The sequence below is a fragment of the Petaurus breviceps genome, unplaced genomic scaffold, assembly GCF_028583685.1.
Source record: "Petaurus breviceps papuanus isolate PSGF00001 unplaced genomic scaffold, PetGlider_PUasm1.0 174, whole genome shotgun sequence".
Taxonomy (NCBI): Eukaryota; Metazoa; Chordata; class Mammalia; order Diprotodontia; family Petauridae; genus Petaurus; species Petaurus breviceps.
In genome coordinates this window covers 25898529-25919200 of record NW_027185761.1, presented here as the reverse complement: position 1 = coordinate 25919200, position 20672 = coordinate 25898529, and the positions used below count along the sequence as shown (strand labels likewise).

General features: G+C 39.7%; 1 long non-coding RNA gene across 4 annotated transcripts in view; it reads right to left on the bottom strand.

Annotated features, from left to right (window-relative positions):
• Window positions 1–1178: 1178 nt before the first annotated feature.
• The window catches only part of LOC138158085 (uncharacterized), a 39100-nt gene continuing 19606 nt past the window's right edge, over window positions 1179–20672 (bottom strand). For all 4 annotated transcript variants that reach the window (XR_011167550.1, XR_011167547.1, XR_011167549.1 and 1 more), the window contains 2 exons: window positions 6358–6440; window positions 1179–1371 (listed from right to left, as the gene is read on the bottom strand). This is a non-coding gene — a long non-coding RNA (uncharacterized lncRNA). The remainder of the gene's footprint in view (window positions 1372–6357; window positions 6441–20672) is intronic.

Sequence of the window (20672 nt, the reverse complement as noted above, 5' to 3'; positions counted from 1 at the left end):
TTTGTTTTGTCTTTATACTCCAGGTGCCCAGCACAGCCCTTGGCATATAGTAGAAGTGCTTTGAATTGAATTGAATCAAATTGCAGGGAATTGCACTGAATCAGTGATCATTTCCTAAGGTTGTTTGACCCAATGTTTTTGTTTTGTAGTACAAGAAAGAAATAGACTTTGGAGATAGAGTGCAAGTGTATGAAATAAGGGAATGGGAAATACAGATGTGAATTTAGATCATGTTGGTCTATATAGGGCAAACTCCATTATGTTAAGCTCCAATGAATTGTCCAAATTCTGCTGCTTTACTGAAAATTTGCTCCATCAAACGTGTGAAAATAAGCTACTGGCCACACCACACACACACATACACATGCCTCTCCTTGATCTTTCAGTAACCCTTCCTTCTCAGAAGCTTATGGCTGAAACATGAAGATGCTGGAGGGTGGGAAATGAGAGACCAAATATTTTTAATGTGGGAAAGGTGTACTGGTAGACAAATCAGAGGAGACAGGACAGAGACAAAGATTTGGGATGATGTAGGGCACTGGACCTGGAGTCAGGAAGACTGGAGTTCAAATCCTGTCTCTGACACTAGTTGTGTGACCCTGGACAGGTCACTTAATCCAGTTTGCCTCAGTTTCCCCATCTGTATAATGAGCTTGAGAAGGAAATGGCAAACTGCTCCAGTGTCTTGGCCAAGAAAACCCCAAATGACGTTGAGATGAGTCGGACACGACTAAACAACAATACTGGTGAGGACATAGAGCACACAGATAGCCAGGGCTATAGCTAAATGGCTAATGCTGTTCCCCTCCCAGCAGTCTGAATTTAAGTGCCCAAACTGTTCTAAGCATTTTGCAAACATTATCTCATTTGTTCTATGACAATCATGCCAGGTAAGTACTGTTATTATCCCCATTTTACAGGTAAGGACTGAATTATCAACATAGGGCAGATAGGTGGTGCAGTGAATAGAATGCCAGGCCTGGAGTCAGGAAAACTCATCTTCCTGAGTTCAAATCCCTGGGCAAGTCACTAAATTGTGGTTGCCTCAGTTTCCTCATCTGTAAAATGAGCTAGAGAAGGAAATGGCAAACCACTCCAGTATCTTGGGCAAGAAAACCCCAAATGGTATCACCAAGAATCAGAGACAACGGGAAAAACTGAACAACAGCAAACCATACTTGTGTGGTTGATTTTATTATGTCACATGATTGAAATCTACCAAAACTTAGGGGGGGCAGGGATCTAGCAGAAGGTATAAATGCTGGGGTGCGTTCTTGAGAGTCAATTGTTAAATTTCCAATGTAAGCATTTACATCTTGGAAATCAGTAAATGCTACCAGTCAGGGCTTGAAGTGTTGTTTTGTTGTTCATCTAGATTTAAGAACATGATAGAGAAAATGTTAGTAACTCAGATTAGATTTAAAAGTGTATTTGGTTTTTTTTAGAAAACTGGTTGGTGAAACATTTACCAGCTCACACCACCATGCCACCCTCTCCCCCTCCCCCAGCATTAAAGTCTAATTGAAAAAAGATACCCTGCCCCCACTCCTAGATTTACTACGGGCAGCCACCCACAGTGGAGGCAGAGGCTAAGGTAACCAACTCTCTGAGAACCACAGAAAGCCTGGTGCCTTCCCAGACTGCCCTTGGTGTTAGGTGCACTCACAACTAACTGCCCATCCAGAACCTGGAACTGCCAAGTCACGCTTGACATTACTGAATGAGCGCAGGCAGCTGGGCAGTAGCACCCCCTGGTGGTTAAAGATAGAGCACAAACCCTTTTGTTTTAGAGAGAGTTTTTTTTCACCGCAACTCAAGGAGACCATTCATTAAAGCATGGAAGGGTCACAGTCTGTATCATGCTCATAGGATTCACCAAAAACCCTGGGAGGTGGTTATTATAAGGGTCATGTAATAGAGGAAGAAACTAAGGATCAGAAAGATTATGAGTGTTACCCAAAATAACAACCACTAAAAAGTTGCTGAGTCAAAACTAAAATTCATATCCTGACTTAAAGCAGCCCGACCATCTTTGCACTGGCCCAAACTACTTCCTGTTTTTTAATCATGTCAAGTGAGTTTCTAGTCACAGCTTGCATTTTCAAGCTTTTTCTTTATCCCGTGTATGAAAACAAAACAAAACATTTTTAAAAACCATCTTAGTAAATTCCTCTTCTCTAATAGTTGAGTTCTTATTGATGGAGTTTTCATGCCAGCTATGAACTAGTGAGTCTCAGGGACAGAGGAGTGCAAACAGGCTAGAGTAGATGAAATGTAACAAAGACTGCAAAGGGGACATACACACTGCATGGCTCAGCGCATGGAGAGCTTGGTACTTTGAGATGATGATGGTGGTGGTGGTGATAGATAGATAGGTAGGTAGGTAGGTACGTACGTACATACATACATACAGCATAGCTCTTTACAAGTACCAACAAACAAGATAGCACACCTACCCTCAAGCCACTGGGTCCTTTTGGAATTGTGTGACAGTGCTAAAGGATGGAACCTTGAGATAGGATGACAAAGCAATCCCTTTATCAACTGCTGAGCCAAAACGGCCAGTGAGTCTGAGGAGCTTTAAAAAGAGAATGGCTCCACCTCCCTTTCCTTTTCTTCCTTCAAATCTCCCACAATGGAGATTTTTCACTAGACTTCCCAAAAGGGCTTAGGAGAAAGGGAATTTGACCTATTCTCTACCCCAGCCCCCTCAGAGTCGTGAGCCCAGGACAGCTAAAGATTATGTCCTGCCTGGGTGAACCTCATCCTGAGTTTGAGACAACTTCTTCTTTGTTTTTTCTTTCCTGATCTTAGGTGAATGAGTCGATATTGAGATGACTGTGACTTGCACTTGGAGATCACCTTGTGAGTTAAAGAGGTTTGATCATCCTGGATCTTTCACTCACTGAGTGTTGGCAAAGGGGAGAAGGCCCATACAGCTGCTACAACTCTTTCTGAGCAAATGACCACCACCAAGAGGATGAGCCTAAGTCCTAGCCTGGCTTGCCAAGAAACACAGACAGGGAGTTGTTTATGACTATTTGGTAGCTCCACACGTTCCTTTAAAGTTGTTGAGATTGAAGTATCAGACTCCCAAAAAGAGTAAAACAAAATTACCCCCATCTCATTTACTCCTAACACGTACATCAAGTGAAGGTGCATCATCCACTTTGCCCAGACATTTATCAGATGAAAACATATCTGTGATTATTCTCTAAGTGTAAAAAATGCCTAGACATTGTCATAGGTACAAAAGGAATTGGCTAAGGGACTTAGTCTCATCCTCTGAAGCTCATCTCAAACCACTAGTGGGAACCAAGGCATCCCAGTGACTGGTGATAGAGAAGAGAGATGTCTACATCTGGAGTCAAAGACAGACTGACTCAGGTTCTACAAAGAGACCTGCAGAAAAGCTATGCTATACCCAAAGAGAACATCTTGAGAACTACAGCTAAAGGAGCTCCAAGATCTATGTTGCCCATTTTACCACATCTAAGATTGAGCCCTCTTTTCCCCAGATTCTGTAGTGGAACTTTTAAGATGATATTTTGTACCAACTGTTCTCACTATACCACCTTTGTAAATATCCCTTTCTAAAAGTTAATTGTCTGGCTGATTAATTGATATGAACCAATAATCATGGAAGGAAACACACCAGTGGGGGCTCATGAGCTATAGCATTAAGAAAGAAATCTTCCAGCCCCTCAGGATTAATCCTAGAACCCTGAGAGGGAGATTATAACCTTGCTCTTGGAGACCAGCCTGCCAGTACTAGTGGAGCTTAACAGAGTAGCTCCAATGTCAACATGCCCTATGTATATGGAGCACTCTGCAGATCTTAAAGCCTTATAAAATGTCTATTATTTTCATAGTTTCAATATACAAATGATAGACAGTTAACAGAAGTAGAGAAAGGGGTTGCTTAATCTCAGTGCCAGGAGTCAGTTTTCAAATCTGACATGTATTGACAATGTGACTCTGGGCAATTCACTTAACCTCAGGCAGCTCTCTCAGACTATAAATTGTAGAAAAGTTGTCCAACTGCATTGCTAGAGGGAGTTTCCTGATGGGAGCTCCCAACATTGATCAAATTATAAGTCTGGACCCCCAATAGTGAAGGACAGAAGGGCTTGGCATGCTATGGTCCACAGGGTCATGAACAGTTGGACAGAACTGAAAGACTGAATAACAACCACCTTATATAGATATAGATACATGGAGATAAAAAAGAGATAAAAGAGTGTTATGAATAATGTGCATGCCTTAGAGCATAAAGGCCTTGGAGTCAGGAAGACTTATAGTCACTCTATGATTATGAGCAAATTATTTAACCTCTCAGTGTCAGGCAACTTTCTAATACTATGAGTTACAGATCTGTGGCAGTGGAAGATGTTTCTCCTACACATGAAATCACAGATCCAGACTCAATGAAAATGATCATAAATTATCAACATAACAGTCTATTATGCTCTTATTTTCATAATAGTCCCAACAAGTGATCATCCAGGGTGACTCCACTCCAAGCTTCTACCAAGCCCTAGAAAACTCTCCATAGTGGAAGGTCACCGAAGACTTGTAGTGCAGCCATCAGAAGTGCCTTTCTTGGTTTTGGCCTCTCCCTCTGACTAGATGGCTCTACCTAGAACTTCCATTTAAGGAATGTGTGTTGGACAACCATGTCTTCATTCCTCTTCAAGCTGCAGTCAGGACTTTCTCTATCATCTGTCCCCCTCTCAAATGTTTACCTTCTTTTTTGTGTGTTGTCTTCTTCCATGAGAATGTAATCTCCCTGAAAGCAGGGTCTATCTTTTTTTGTCTGTATATTTGTATAACTGAAGCTTAGGACAGTGCCTATCACACAGTACATGCTTCAAAATGCTTATTAACCATCTGTTCTCACCTCTCTTGGCCTCAGTTTCCTCATCTGTAAAATGAGAGAGTTGGGCTAAATGACTTCTGCAACCCTTCCAGGCCTAAATCTATGATCCTATGCCTTCCAGGCAGGGCTCCTCAGCAACTATATTTTTCACACAGTTCTAATTGTTAGGTAATTATTTTTTTATATTGGGTCAAAAAGAGTTTGCAGAGATCACTCCTGCTCCAAAATTGCAAACATTCTCTCAGGCTACAGAAAGGTCCCTACTTTCCCTTTTCATTAAATATCAACTCTCCCCATCATCCCCAGCCCACAGCACGCGCGCACACACACACACACACACACACACACACACACACACACACACACACACCCCACTGACCCTTAACTAGCTGCTTATTGTTCGGAGTCTTGGGAAAGAAGAAAGGGGGGAAGGGATAAGCAAAGCCTGAGAAACCAAGACTTCAGTGCCTTTAAAAAGCACAAAGCTCCCTTATTCCAGGGAAGGGCCCAGAGCCAATTTGGTTTTGTGGGCCACAGTGTACTTCTGGCTCTCTCCTGCCAAGTCGAGGCCCACACCAGCCCCAAGCAGACAGCAGCCTGGGAGTCCTCTGTGAAAAGGGAAAAGCAGTCGAGGAAAAATAAAAGGGGGCCAGCCAGAAGCCAAGCTTTTCTGTGAGCCTTGGGAGGGAGGCTTCCAGGCTGAATGGAGCCTGTGAAAGGGGCCTATGTGGAGCTATCTAACAGGGGAGGTGGTGGCTGGCTGGCTTCGCTCACCCTCCCATTGTAAATTCCAACTGCATGCAGTCATTTCCTGAAACCTAGGCAGGGGAAACTTGGCTGCTGTAAATTTCTTTAAGAGCTTGCCTGGCCACTGATCCTCTCCTATCCCACCCTCAGTTCCCTCCTGGGAGACTGAAAATCAGAGGTTCAAAGAATGTTAGAGCTTGAAGGAACCTGGGAGATAATCTGGAGCCAAGGTAGGCCAACGCCCTCCTTTGACTAAGAAGCAAACCTGAGGTCATTCCCTTGCCAACAGAACAGAAAGGGAGCAGCTTGTATCCTGGGTGCTAGAGAGATGCCTATGGAGGGATGATTATTACCTCTAGGGATCCCTTAACTTCTTTGTAGAATTTTACCACTTTGTATGACTTTGCCCAGAGGTAGCTAGGTGGCTCAGTGGAAGACAAGCTTAAATCCGGCCCCAGACACTCACTAGCTGTGGGACCCTGGGCAAGTCACTCAACCCTGTTTGCCTCAGTTTCCACATCTTTAAAATGAGCTAAAGAAGGAAATGGCAAATCATTCCAGTATCTCTGCCAAGAAAATTCTAAGGACAGTATTAGCGTTCTATGGTCCATGTGGTCTATATTTTGCATTTGTTTCTCTGTTGTACACACTGTATCTCCTACAACATAAACTCATTGGGGGGAGGGGAAGAATTTTCATTTAGTCTTTGAATCCTCTGTTTAACACGATACCTGGCTCATAGTAGGCACTTAAACGAATTTGTTGAATTCTATCAGTCGGCAGGCATCGATTGGGTGTTTTCTTGTGCCAGGCCCTGGAAATACAAAGAATAAGCTCGTGTTCTCAAGGAGTATACCTTCTCATGTTGCCCTCTCAGTTACACTTCTTTCTCTAACTGGACTGGATTACCATGACTCAGCTGCCTGCCCTGCTGGGACTTCACTCACCGTGGCCTGAGGCCTTTTTGCTCTAGAACATCCTGCTGCCAGGGCCACCTTCTTCTCTCACTGGGGAGCTCCTCTTAGGGTCTCTCTTTTGGAGAAGGGCCCAGGCCAACTCAGCTTCCTTCCCTTCCCAGCTGTGCTTCCTTGGATACCATGTTCCCCCCACCCTCACGGCATGAGAATCCTTTCTGCCACCCCCCAATCAGCTCCTTTTTATGTAAGTTCCTTGAGGGTCCTTTTTGCTTGTATTTTTATCCCCAGCCCCTAGCACAGGGTCTGGCATACAGTAAGTACTTCATAAATGCTTGTTGCCAGCCTACTGAGAAATACAACGTGAATGAGCAAATAACAAAATAAACAAAAGGCAATGAGAATGGGGCAGGGACAGGAAATACTAGCAACTGGGGAGGGGGATGAGTATCAAGAAAAGTCTCATATAAGAGGTCATTTTTGAGCTGAACTTTAAGAGAAAATAGGAAGGTAAAAGGCTGATGTGAGGAGGAAGTAGGAACAGTCATAGCTTTGAGGGACAGTCAGTAGAAAATCAGGGAAAGAGAAGATGGAATAACACATGTGAAAAATATAATTGAATTGAATGGGATTGTTGTGATGCTCAAATGAGATAACGTATGCATAGCTTGTATGTAATATGTTCCCCCTTCACAAGATTCCAGAGTACCCTGAGGGGCTTGGGGCAACATTTCTATACTTTCATTGGCTTGAACCCCCACCAGCTATATTTATTGTTATTAATATTAATAGTATTATTAGCCCCATTATTAGGGGGCCAATGACTAGCATCATTCCTTCCCCAGTTTCATTTCACCATTTTACATCAGTAGCTTTTAAACAAAAACTAGTTACTTCAAAGATATAACCAGAATTCTAAAACCTCTAGGGCATATTCTCCCCTCACCATCTACCTCATTTCCTACATAGCAGCAATGGTCCCACCAAGTTCATGTCCAAATGCCATACAACTTCCTAATGAATCTTTCTGCTGGTCACTCTCAAAGATCTATGATTTTTCACTGGCTGAGAAAGCTACTCTGGATTCTGACTCCAGATTCCTACAGCCTGCTCTCCCAACATTTCAAAACTCCCAAAGTCAGAGACTTAATTCCGTTCTCCAAATACCACGAGTGATGGAGTCACTGAGATCCCCCAGAATCAAATGAAGTAAAGAGACCATGGCTGAAACTAACAGGCCTTTATGAATTCCTCTACATGCTGGCAAAAAAACCTCCTCCTCAAGAGGTGGTCACATGACTGGAACCCATTCCAGAAGTTTTGCCATGTTTCAATAAATATCTCTTCCACATTATCATGATTCTATCAGAAGCAGCTCCCTGGTTTCCACCATGTAGAAACACAGCATCTCCTCAGATGGCATTCCATGTATGTGCCAGACAAAGCACTTTGCAAACCTCAAAGTCTTTAAAAATAATCATTTTTAATAACGGTGGCAGGGGATTTCTGCAATCTGAGAAGTTCAACAGATGAAAATTCTCGGTCACTCTTCTTATGCTCCAACAGAATCACCTTCCATTAAACCCAGTATTTTTGTTCTTCACTTCTCCACTTAAGGTTCCCACGAATCACCTTGGTATAGTAGTAGTATATTAATCAAAGGACGATATGGACCACATAGTTTTATTACTTTCTCTAAGATGAGTCATATATTTCATTCATTCACCAAATACTTATGGGTAAAATATTGCCCTAGATGTCATGAGATACAAAATTATATTGAAGTCCCTGCCCCATCAAAATAATAACAATAGCAACAGTCACTTATTTAGCAGTTTCAAGTTTACAAAAAACTTTATATACATGATCTCATTTGAGAGAAAGAACTCAAACTCATACTCCAATAAGTATAAAATACATGCTTTTGCCAATGATTCCTTTGTCATAGAAAGAGGATTGAACTTAGGGTCAAAGGGTACAAGTTAAAGGCCTATCACTATCACTTACTAGGTAGGACAAGCTACTAAATCTCTGAAATGGAATCTCCTCACCTGTACATATGAGAAGAGAGGAGGCCATCTTATGGAGCATGTCTGGGGATGGACCTGTGATCTGACCCTTTCCCATAGACCTCATGTACTTTTCTGACCTCCTATTGGAGAATATACAGGAACAGCAGCTCCTGGTTGATCCTTTGGTACCTGTGTTTGGAGAGGGGGTGAGGGAGAAGAGGAGTTGCTGCATCAAAAATGGTTGGTGACTGAGCCAGGAGGAGTCACAAGAGAAAACAGCTACTCATTGGCAAAATGCAAGAGTTGGACTAGGGAGCATCTAAGTTCTCTTCCAGCTCTCTAAATCTATTATCCTATGTATTATTCAGCACTTAGCAGTGTCCGAAACAGTAGACATTTAATAAATGTAGATTCAATTGGACTGGATTATTCAATAAACCTGTTGGGCTGACTTTTGGAAAAGTTGTTAGGGAATTAGAAGGTCTTTTATCCTCCTAAATCAAATACTTAAAATGCCTGAGGTACTTGGAGAAAAATAGACCAGACAATGGTATTCAAAATGGAAAGATACATCTTAGGCAAAAAGTCACAGACAAGTTTGAGGAATAAGGACTCAGACAAGGAAATATAAGTCATATCAGGAGTGGCTGGACTCCAGGATTGGTCATTTGAACAGATTCTGATATTAGCTAGAAGTAATACCAAATAATCTGGCTCCAACCTTCTTTTCTAGCCTTATTTCACACTACGCTCTTTTGGGCACTCTTTATAATAGTCAAACTGTACTTCAGCTGTTCCCTGAAATCCATGTGCCATCTCTCACCTCTGTACTATTGTAGAGTCTATGACCCCTGCCTACACATTTCAGAAGTCTTATCCTCCTTCAAGGCTCAGCTCAGGTGCCACATCCTATCAGCTTTATCTGATTCACCCAATTTAAAGTGTTATCTTCCTCTTTCTAGAATTCTTCTTCTAGATCTCTCCTTTTCCCAATAATTCCTAATCTCCTATAATTCTTCTCTGTCATATATTTCTTTTTTTAATAGTATTTTATTTTTTCCCACTTACATGTCCAGATAATTTTTAGCATTTATTTTTACAAGATTTTGAGTTCCAAATTTTTCTTCCTCCCTTCCCTCCCCTTTTCCAAAAATGGTAGGCAATTTGATATAGTTTATAAATGTTCTATCTTGTAAAACATTTCCATAATAGTCACAGTTGTGAAAAAAGAAATAGATAAAAGGAAAAAACACACAAAAAATAAAATTTTTTAAAAGTATGCTTTGATCTGCATTCAGAGTCTGCCAGCTCTTTATCTGGATGTGGATAGCATTTTCCCTCATGAGTCCTTTGTACTTGTCTTAGATTGTGTCACTAAGAACTGAGTCATTCATAGTTGATCATCACACAATGTTGCTAATACCGTATACAATGTTTTCCTGGTTCTGCTTATGTCACTTTGCATCAGTTCATATAAGTCTTTCCAGGTTTTTTTTTCTGAAATCTGCCTGTTTATCATTTCTTATTGCACAACAGTATTTCATTACATTCATATATCACAGTTCAGCTATTCCTTAACTGATGGGCATCCCCTCAATTTCCAATATTTTGACACCATGAAAAGGGCTGCTATAAATATTTTTGCACATGTAGGTCCTTTTTTATGATCTCTTTGGGATATTGACATAGCAGTAGTATAATTGGATCAAAGGATAGGCATAGTTTGGTTGCCCTTTGGGCATAGTTCTAAATTGTTCTCCAAAATATCTGAATCAGTTCACAACTCTACCGACAATGCATTAGTGTCCCAGTTTTCCCCCATCCCCTCTGACATCTAACATTTTCCTTTTTGTCATATTAGCCAATCTGATAGGTGTGAGGCGGCACCTCAGAGTTGTTTTAATTTGCATTTCTCTAATCAAAAGTGATTTAGAGTATGTCTTCATATGTCTATAGATAGCTTTGATTTCTTCATCTGAAAACTGCCTGTTCATATCCTTTGATCATTTATCAATTAGGGAATGTTTTGTACTCTTATAAATTTAACTTAGTTCTCTATATATTTGAGAAATGAGGCCTTTATCAGAGACACTGGCTATAAAGATTGTTACCCAGATTTCTGCTTTCCTTCTAATCTTGGTTGCATTGGTTTTGTCTGTACAAAAGCTTTTTCGTTTAAAATAATCAAAATTATTTATTTCACATTTCATAATGCTCTATCTTGTTTGGTCATGGATTCTTCCCTTCTCTATAGATCTGACAGGTACTCTATTTTAGTATTGATATTGCTTCATTGTCTATGGTACCTTTTTGCAAGATGTGGTTTCCTTCTTTATCTCTTGATTAGGTCTATTTTTGCTCTTACTTTGAGATCAGGATTGTTACCCCTGCTTTTTTTCACTTCAACTGATGCATAATGGAATCTACTCCAGTCCCTCACCTTTAATCTGTGCGTGTGTGTGTGTGTGTGTGTGTGTGTGTGTGTCTGCTTCAATTGCATTTCCTGTAAACAACAAATTATAGGATTCTGGTTTTTGATCCACTCTGCTATACAGTTCTGTTTTAGGGAAAAGTCCATTCCATTTACATTTACAGTTATGATTACTAACTGTGCATTTCTCCCCCTCCTATTCTTCCTCCTGTTTGCTCTCTCTCTCTCTCCTTTCACCCTTTCCCTCCTCAACAGTGTTTTGCTTCTTTCTTTCTACTACCTCCCCTGGTCTTCTGTCAGTCCCCCTCCCCCCTTTACTTAAGTTCTTCCCCTCCTACTTTCTTGTCAGGTAAGACTGATTTCTATATTCAACTGATTGTATATTATTCCCTCTTCAAGCCAATCCCTGATGAGAATAAAGTTCAAGTGATGCCCATCACCCACCCTCCCATCTTCCCCTCCACTATAATAGGTTTTTCATATGCCCCATTTTCATGCCCTATTCTACTTTTCCCTTCCTTCTGCACCCAGTGCACTCCATTTTCTCATCCCTTAGTTATTTTTTATGTCATTCCCTCAAATTCACCTTATACCCATACCTTCTATGTATATTCCTTGTAGCTGTACTATTAGTGGTACAATGTTTAAGAACTACAAGTCTCATCTTCCCATTTAGGGATATAAACAGTTCAACTTCACTGCCTTATGTTTTCTTTTCCCTTTTTCAGCTTCTCTTGGGTCTTGGTATTGGAGATCAAATTTTTTTTTGTCCTAGAAAAATTCTAGTCTTCTCCTTTTGAAAGTATGAAATCCTTCTATTTTTTTCCCCTTAAAGTATTATGCTTAATTTTTCTGGATAAGTGATTCTTGGTTGTAGTCCTAGCTCCTTTGCCTTCTGGAATATATTCCATGACCTCTGATCCTTTAATGTTGTAGCTGCTAAGTCATGTGCAATCCTGATGTGGTTCCCTGATATTTGAATTGTTTCTTTCTGGCCCCTCGTAATGTTTTTTCCTTAACCTGATAGTTGTAAAATTTAGCTATAATGTTCCTTGTAGTTTTATTTTGAGATCTCTTTCCTGAGGTGATTGGTGGATTCTTTCGGTGCCTATTTTGCCTTCTGGTTCCAGGATATTAGGGCAATTTTCTTTGACAACTTCATGAAAGATGTTGTCTAGGTCCTCCTTTTGATTATGGCTTTCAGGAAGTTCAATGATTCTGACATTGTCTCTTCTGTATTTATTTTCCAGGTCAGTTGTTTTTTCCAATGAGGTATTTTACATTTTCTTCTATTTTTTCATTCTTTTGAATTTGTTTGATTTATTCTTAAGTCTCATAGAGTCATTAGCTTCCAATTGCCAAATTCTAACTTTTAAAGAGTTTTTTCCTCAGTTAGCTTTCCTATTTCCTTTTCCATTTTGTCAAGTCTTCTTTTTAAGCAGTTGTTTTCTTTTTCTAAGCCATTGACTCTTTTTTCATAATTCTCTTGCATCACTCTCATTTCTTTGCCCAATTTGTCTTCTACCTCTCTTATATGATTTTTGAGCTCCTTTTTGAGCTCTCCCACGAGTTTTTTCTGGGCTTGTGACCACTGCCTGTTTCTCTTTAGGGTTTTGCCTACAGGTGTTCGGACAGCTGTCCTCTTCTGAGTTTGTGCCTTGATCTTCCCTATTACCATAAGAACTTCCTACAGTAAGATTCTTTTTTTGTTGTTTTTTTTGTTCATCTTTTTCAGTCTTTTTCTTTTCTTTTAAATTTGATCTCTGCTGCTGGGATTAAAGGGGGTACTGTCTCAGGCTTCTTGTGCCAGGGGCTGCAGACCCTGACTGCTTACCTGGTGCTGTACTAATGTTGCCCTGAGGCCCACAGGGGACCCTCTTGTCTGATGTTTTGCTGAGAGGGTGGGGCGGGGAGTGGCTGGCACTACTGAGGGCCATAGGGGTCTGGCAGTTTACCTGGTGCTAAGCGAGGGTCCTAGGGCTGGTGTCTGTAGTGTGCTGAGGGTGGTGGGGTGTTTCTGAATTTCCCAGGGCTACACTGAAGCATGTGGAAGTCTGGCCCCTGGAGGCTATTTGCCAGGGCTATGTTGAAGCATGGGGCAGGTGTTGGGAGCTGGAATCTGTCCATTCTCCAGCTATGCTGAAGCACACACCCAGTGTGGGTATTTGCCTGCTCCAATGCACTGGGGTTCAAGATCTCCTGCTGGTTTGCTGAGGTAGGGTTTGCTGCTGGCTTGCTGGGACACTTCCTGTCCTGGACTGCACTCCTCTTTTACCCAAGTGAAACAGACTTTTCCTGATAATTTTCCAAGCTTCTTGGGCTAAAAGATTGTTTCATCCTGTCTTTTTGCTGGTTCTACTGCTCCAGGATTTGTCTGGGGGCACTATTTTATGGCTGTTTGGAGGTAAATATGGGAGAGTTATGGTAACTTACTGCTTACTCTGCCATCTTGGCCCCTGGAAGTCCATCTACTTCTTCAAGGCAGAGACTCTATCAATGTTCTCTCTGTCCTAAGGGCCTGAACAGAATGCCTTGAAAAATGATAGGTGCTTATAATAAAAGTTTGATGAATGAACAGTAGATTAAATAAATGTTAGCTTGCCCTCCAAAAGGAAGGAAAAGAAAGAAATGTTGCTTAAGCACAGATTATTAAAATGAATAATGTTTTACATATAGGGTATAGTTGGTTGCTGCATTTTCCCCACAGAGACTTATGCACAAAAAATGTAGTAAAGTATCTCATCTAGGGAATGTAGGATCAGAAAAAGAGCTGAACCAAGGAGAACAAAGAGTAATGTTGATGGCCAAGTGATAACCCTGTTACTCTCAAAACATAAGAAAGATCTAGAGGAAGGCCTTTAAGCCTTGATTGAGGTCATGGACAATAATTACACTGCATCAGAAAGTGTAAATGGGTTGCAATCTACACCAAAGTAAGGAGTCCTTGCATCAATAAAAATCAAGTATCTGCTGAAGCACAGAAGTAAGTATTGAATGCAAATAACAATGTTGACCAATGGAAGTATTTTGGAAGAATGTATAATCCAATGGCTGATATCAGTCCAAGGTGTTCGCAAAGGAAAAAAAAAAAACATCAAGACCATGGGATTTAGAGCCAGAACAGACCTCAGAGATCATCTAATTTAACCTTACATTTTACAACTTAAAAAAAAGTAAAGTTTGGAGAAATAACTTGCCTAAGGTAAAGGGGAAGGAATAACCACTTACATAGTACCTACTATGTTCCAGGCACTGTGCTAAGCACTTTACAAAAACCTTCTCATTTGATACTGACTGCTGAAATTCCTCTATTTGAAGGCCCCAGAGGTATAGATCACTTATTTAATTAGCCAATCATCTTGCTGCTTTCTTGACCCAATCAAATGAGTTTATACTTCATCAAAGAATCACAGGACACAGTCAAACCTCATTACACATTTAAAACTGCATCATGTGTTATCATATCAGCTGAGCTGGAGAGGGGGAGGTTGCCTCAAAGGAGGAGCTACACAGACAAGGAATTGAGTCTGGACAGTTGGAGCTAAAAGTCAAAGAAGAATCAATAACTACTCGTAAGAGGTGAGCAGTCAGTCAAGACATCAAAAAGGTCCAATCTGGTGAAGACCTGTAGATGCTCATGGACAAATTGTGACATAAAAATGTAATAGGATAAATATCAGAGGTAGGATGTGTGGGGACCATAAATGGATCAAGTCAGAGCAATGTCTGGCTGGCAAGCATACACCAAGGGGATCTATCCAATGAGGAAGAAAGGAATCAAATCCAAGTATGTAGGTAAGAGGGATTTGGGGATAGGAAGTCAAAGACTCAAGGAATCAGTATTTGTAAAGTCAGTCACAGAGAATCAGGATGTGGGCCCTATTATTCCCATTGACTAGATCTCAGCCCTGGAGTTTGGGTCACTTTTTAATGCCCAAATATCTCCCCTCTACCAGTGTTTCTGTTGATCTTCAGTACCTGTGCAGGTGTGGTTGAGCCCGGGTGCTTTAAAGCAGATACTGAGTCTCACTGATCTTTGTAAGCCACCACAGGCTTACTGCAATATTTGAACACAGAAGGTGGACGTCCATTAAGTGGTTGTTGAATGAATGAACTATAGTAATGAAAAAGGCAAGGATTAGGATTAGGAGGTCAGAGGTTGCCAGGAAAGTCAGGGAATCAGCAGAACTGTGGTGAGGAAGACAGAGCATCACAAAAAATCAAGATACCATTGACCAAGGATGAAACTTGATAGTGAGGCACTATCATTTGCCCTGAGGCTTCCTTTAATACTTTCTGTTAGGAGGAACTGGGATTCCTGAATAGACAGTCAAGTCCAGAAGTATAAGAAAGGAAGTGTTTTGAGCTAGATGGAAAATGAGAGAACTGTGGGTGCCTAGAAATCCTGGTACTGGCATGAAAAGAGGTAGAAAAGATAAGCCTGGGGGAAGGTTCCAAAAGTTAAATGGATTTTGCATAAAATTTTGCATATAGCAAAATTCCATGCTGGCAATAACACTCCACAATTCATTTGTAAGGTACCTCCAAGTGGAGACAATTCTGAAAGAACAGAAAAGATAACAGATGATACTATTTTAGAGAGAGGAAACTTACATAGCACTTTGCTGTTTGCTAAGCACTACACTTATGTTAATTCAGGGGACCTCTGCGATCTCTTTGAAGTGAACACTGGCCCCAGTGATGTAGATCACAAGCCATCCTTGCCTGTTTATCTAGTGTGACCCTCCACTTCTGAACCCTCATTATGTCCTGGGATATTATACCATTTAAAGGAAATGTCACAAGATTTCCTCAAAATTCTCTAAAGAAAATGTTGATGTACTTTAATGTTTAAAAATGCAGTGTTATATAAAAACTTAAAGAGCACCTCAGAGAAAATGTTGCATAGTGGTAAGAGTGCTACACTTGGGGATCAGGAGAGACCTAGGTCAACATCCTGAGTCTGACACTAGATAAGTGTCTATGGGAAAGTGACTAAACTACTTTGAGCCTCAGTTTCCTCATCTATAAAATGGGCATCATAATAACAATAGTACCTCTATTGCATGATTATGGTAAGAAGCAAAGGTAATATACATAGGTCATTTTGTAGATTGTAAGGGGCCATATAAATTTCAGCTAATATTTTAAAAATTAGGAGAGTATCAAGGAATAAAACAATAATAAAGCATCAAATATTCCCAAGGGATTGGGAACACTGGGATAAAACTATAGAGCTCATTTTAAAAATAAGCTACAGAAACATTTTTAGGTCTCATTCCTCCTGTGATGAGAGAATTCTTTCCCCCAGAGAAAAGAGAATAATATCCTTCAACTTCCCCCCCTTCTCAACAAGTCACCTAGCTTTACTCTCTTTTCAAGGCTATCACCAATGCTCCCACTTTGACTTTCCTTCCTCTCCAGCTCTCAAATTTCTTGGTCCATTTCCTTTACTGATTCTGATCACTTGGCCCTGTCTAATTGCTTTTTCTCTTTTCCCTGATTCTTTTCACTTTCCTTTCTTCCCTCCTCTGACACACAAACAGCATAGCAAGGACTCACATGACTCTTCTCCATTTCTCTGATATTTAACACAAAGAAAGAGCTTCTCTCTCAGTCAGGATTGGGTTACCAGCAAGTCCACATTTCCTCTGTATCTCACAGATGTGGATGTTGGGCTCCCTCCAAGCAGTCATTATGTGATAAAGAAGAAAAAGCAAACAAGGTCACTTAAGGGTGGGAGAAGGAGTGGTATGGAGAGAAGAGAATTCAACTGAAGCTGTTTTTATTGAGCACCCACTACATATTCTTCTGCTAGTAATGGTCACAGCTGGAATGTAAAAGTGCAGCAAGTGAAGGGCACATGTGGGAACGACAAAAAAAAAAAATAAATAGAAACCATTAGCTGTTTGATGAGGAAATGTGACAAGTATAATTCTGTAGCATCACCATTTTGAAAGGAGAAAAAGAAGAGTGGTTTGTTTGGTTTCTTAAGCAATGATTATGGCCACCCATACATTCCACAAAAGCAGAGATGGCTTCTCTCTTGAAAACACTAACTTTATTAGCTTACAGAGCTCACTTACTCCCTGTGGACAGTGGGCCTAAAGATTTCAATTTCATGCCTTCTTCTGCACCAAGTAGCCAAAACAATCTCATTTGGGTCCTAATGCTTAATCTAGGTCTTAGAATCACAAAACGTCAGAGGTCACCTAAACTAACCTGTATCTGAACAAGGATCCCCGTAAACTACATTATTATTCCAAAAGAAGCAGAACAAGCCTTTAAGAAAATGTAGTAGCAGTAGTAGTAGTTACAGTAGTAATAGTAGTAGTACTAGAAGTAGTAGTAGTAGTAGTTGCCAGCATTTATATGCCATCTACTATGTGCCAGGCACTATGCTAAGTGCTTTACAAATATCATATTTTTAATGTCTTAACATTAATGTCTGAACCCTAAAAAGCACAGACATGGAAGGTTCAAAGAGGGGCAATAATAATTTACATCTATACAGTACTTACTACGGTATGTCACCGTATTGTTCTTAAATCTAATACAAAGTAAATGGAAGGTAGTCCTAGAGGAGAAAGCATTCATAATCTAACACTTGACAAAGGACGTTTACTTAGGGTATAGCATTCATTTGGCTGAAGGAAGCTTCCTCATGTCGATGCTTATCCTTGTGACCTGTTTGTTTTATATGCAGGTGACTAGGAAAGAAATCAACAACCCAAGCCTTTAGGTCCCCAAGTCCCCAAGACAGTTTCAATACCTTTTAAGGAAAAAGAATAGCTTAATGGGGGGGGGGACCTGCGGTAGACATTTCTTCTACCACACATTAGTTTGATATGTCTGGTAGGCAGAGATGTGGGGCTGGAGCTAGGGAGAGAGACTAAAGCTAGATTTTTAAAATCTGGGAATCATTTGCACAGAGGTGATAATTGAAACCATGGGAGCTGATGAGCTCTCCAAGTGAAAGAGAATAAAGAGAAAAGAGAAGTGGACCTAGGACAGAATCTGGAGGAATTCTCACAATTAGTGGGAATGACATGGATGAAGACTGTGAGAAACAAAAGAAGGAATTCTGTTTCCACAGGATTAAAACTACTCCCAGCTTTGAGAGGTAGCAGGATGTAAATCAGAGATACGCTGTTTGAGGGGGAACATATCAAGGAGAATGTGAAGTGGGCAGTTAAGGATGTTAACCAATGGAGAGCAAGTGGGGAAATTCGAATTGGGAACACAGCATAAACAGTTTTGCATTTGTCTGAGCAAGTATACTCCTTTAAGGAATTACCCATTTACAAGGAATGTAAAATAAATAGAATGAGAATTTTCCTGGCTTCACTAGTATTTTCTTTCTAGAACAAGCATGTTTCTCACAAGATGAAGCAAAAAAAAAGCAACTGAGAAGCGCTCATTTAGGTGGGAGGAAACCCAAGAGAAAACAGAAGAGAGGGTATCCAAGAGGAGAAGGTAGTCAGAAATGTCAAATGCTGCAGATGGGTCAAGAAGGAGGAGGACTGAGAAAAGGCAATTAAGAGAAAACTGGAATCTTTGGAGAGATCAGTTTCTGTTAAATGATGGAGTCAGAAGTCAGACTGCAGAGGGTTTAGAAGAGAGGGAGAGGAGAGGCAATGGAGGTGCCAATTGTAGATGGCTTTCTCAATAAATTTAGCCACTAAATGAAGGCTCAAAATATGATGATGGCTACCAGAAACAGATCAAGTAAATTATTTTTAAAGATGGGAAAGACATGGGCATGTTTGTAGGAGGCAGAAAAAATACTGCAAGCAATGTGAAAACAAATTAAATATCACGGAACTATAATCAGGATTACACAAGACCTAACAGCTTCTATACTGAAAGACCATAGGTCTTGGAATACTATATTTCATAGAGCAAAAGACCTAGAGTTATGACTATGGGTAACTTACCCAGGAAGATTAAGTATAATCTTGAATTTTAAAAAATTGATATTTAATTAATTGAAAGACTTTTCAGGTATTTGTGACAAAAAGGGCAGAATTTAATTGAAATTCAACATAAAAGATCCAGGAGAAATATACGGTAAACATTAAAGACCAATTATAAAGAACTCAATAAGGTCAAACCACTTACTTCTTAGAAGTAAAAATTTTATCAGTACTTAAGACTGCCATCATTATTTGGGTAGTTTGAAAGAAAACCTTGAGCTGAGCTATGTAAAATGGGGTAATTCCAAAAAATAAAACAGGAGAAATAAAAAGGAGAAATTATCTCATGCAAATGAGTCATGAAAAGAAGAACTGATACAGAAGAAGCAAGTTGGGGAGGAGGGCTAGTAATGCTGGAACCTTCCTCTCATCAGGAATGGGTAAAAGAGGGAACAACATATACCTCTAGAATGGTCTAAAAGTCTTTTAAATTTAGAAAGAAACAAGAGGGTGAGAGGATAGGATCAGGGAGGAACTTTTTAAAGGGTATATAGATTAAGAATTAGGAGGAAGGAGGGGATAAGGGAGAGACTCTTAGAGGGGTGGATAGATCACGGGATAGGAGGACAATAAGTTAGCTGAGGAAGGAGGGAAACACACAAGTGATTATAGCTCTGAATGTGAACGGGATGAATTTACCCACAAAATGGAAACAACAGAATGGATTAAAGATTTGAATTCAATACTATGTCCCTTTCAGGAAACAATAAAAATGAGTGATATACACAGAATTGAAATAAAGGGCTAGTAGAATTTATTATGTAAAAAAAAAGTAGGGGTAGTAATCACGATCTCAGACAAAGTTAAAGCTAAAATAGATTTAATTAAAAGAGAAAATGGGGAAACTACACTATGTCTCACCAATAGTAGTCTATATTGTTTAGGTCTCATTTCTCAAATATATAAAGAACTTTGTCAAATTTATAAGAATACAAGTCATACCCCAATTGATAAATGGTCAAGGAATATGAACAAGCAGTTTTTCAATGAAGAAATCAAACCTATATATAATCATATGACAAATGCTCTAAAGTATTATTAATTAAAGAAATGTAAATTAAAATGTAAACTCTGAGACATCATCTTACATCTATCAGATTGGCTATGTGTGTATGTTTATAGATATGTGTGTATATGTATTTTTATTTACATGTAATTGTAGCCTTCTCTAGGGTGGGGGATATGGGCAGAGGGAGGGGAAAAAGTAAAATTAAAAGTGCACAGCAGAGAAAAAAAGAAAATCTTGAAGGAAAGACAGAAAAGCTTGATAGCTTTGAAAACAACGTAATATTTATTACATAGGTTTTCTTGAAATGGAAATTTATTGTTTAATATTGAATCAGCTCTTACGTTTTGCTGTGTACATGGAAAGGTTTTTTTTTCTTTTCTCATTTTGTATTTAAGATGAAAAATAAAAGAAAATTGTTTTTAATTTAAAAAATTCAGAAAAAAGAAAATCATAGACCAATTTTATTAATGAATATGGATGCAAAAACCCTAAATAAAGTACTAGTTAGAAGATTACAACAACATATCACAAAGATTATACATTGTGACCAAGTGGGATTTTATCAGGAGTGCAGAGATGGTATAACATAAGGAAAACTATTAACATAATAGATTACATTAATAACAATAGTAATAAAAATCATATGATTATATCAATAGATACAAAAAAAACCCACCTTTTTGACAAAATACAAAACTCAATCC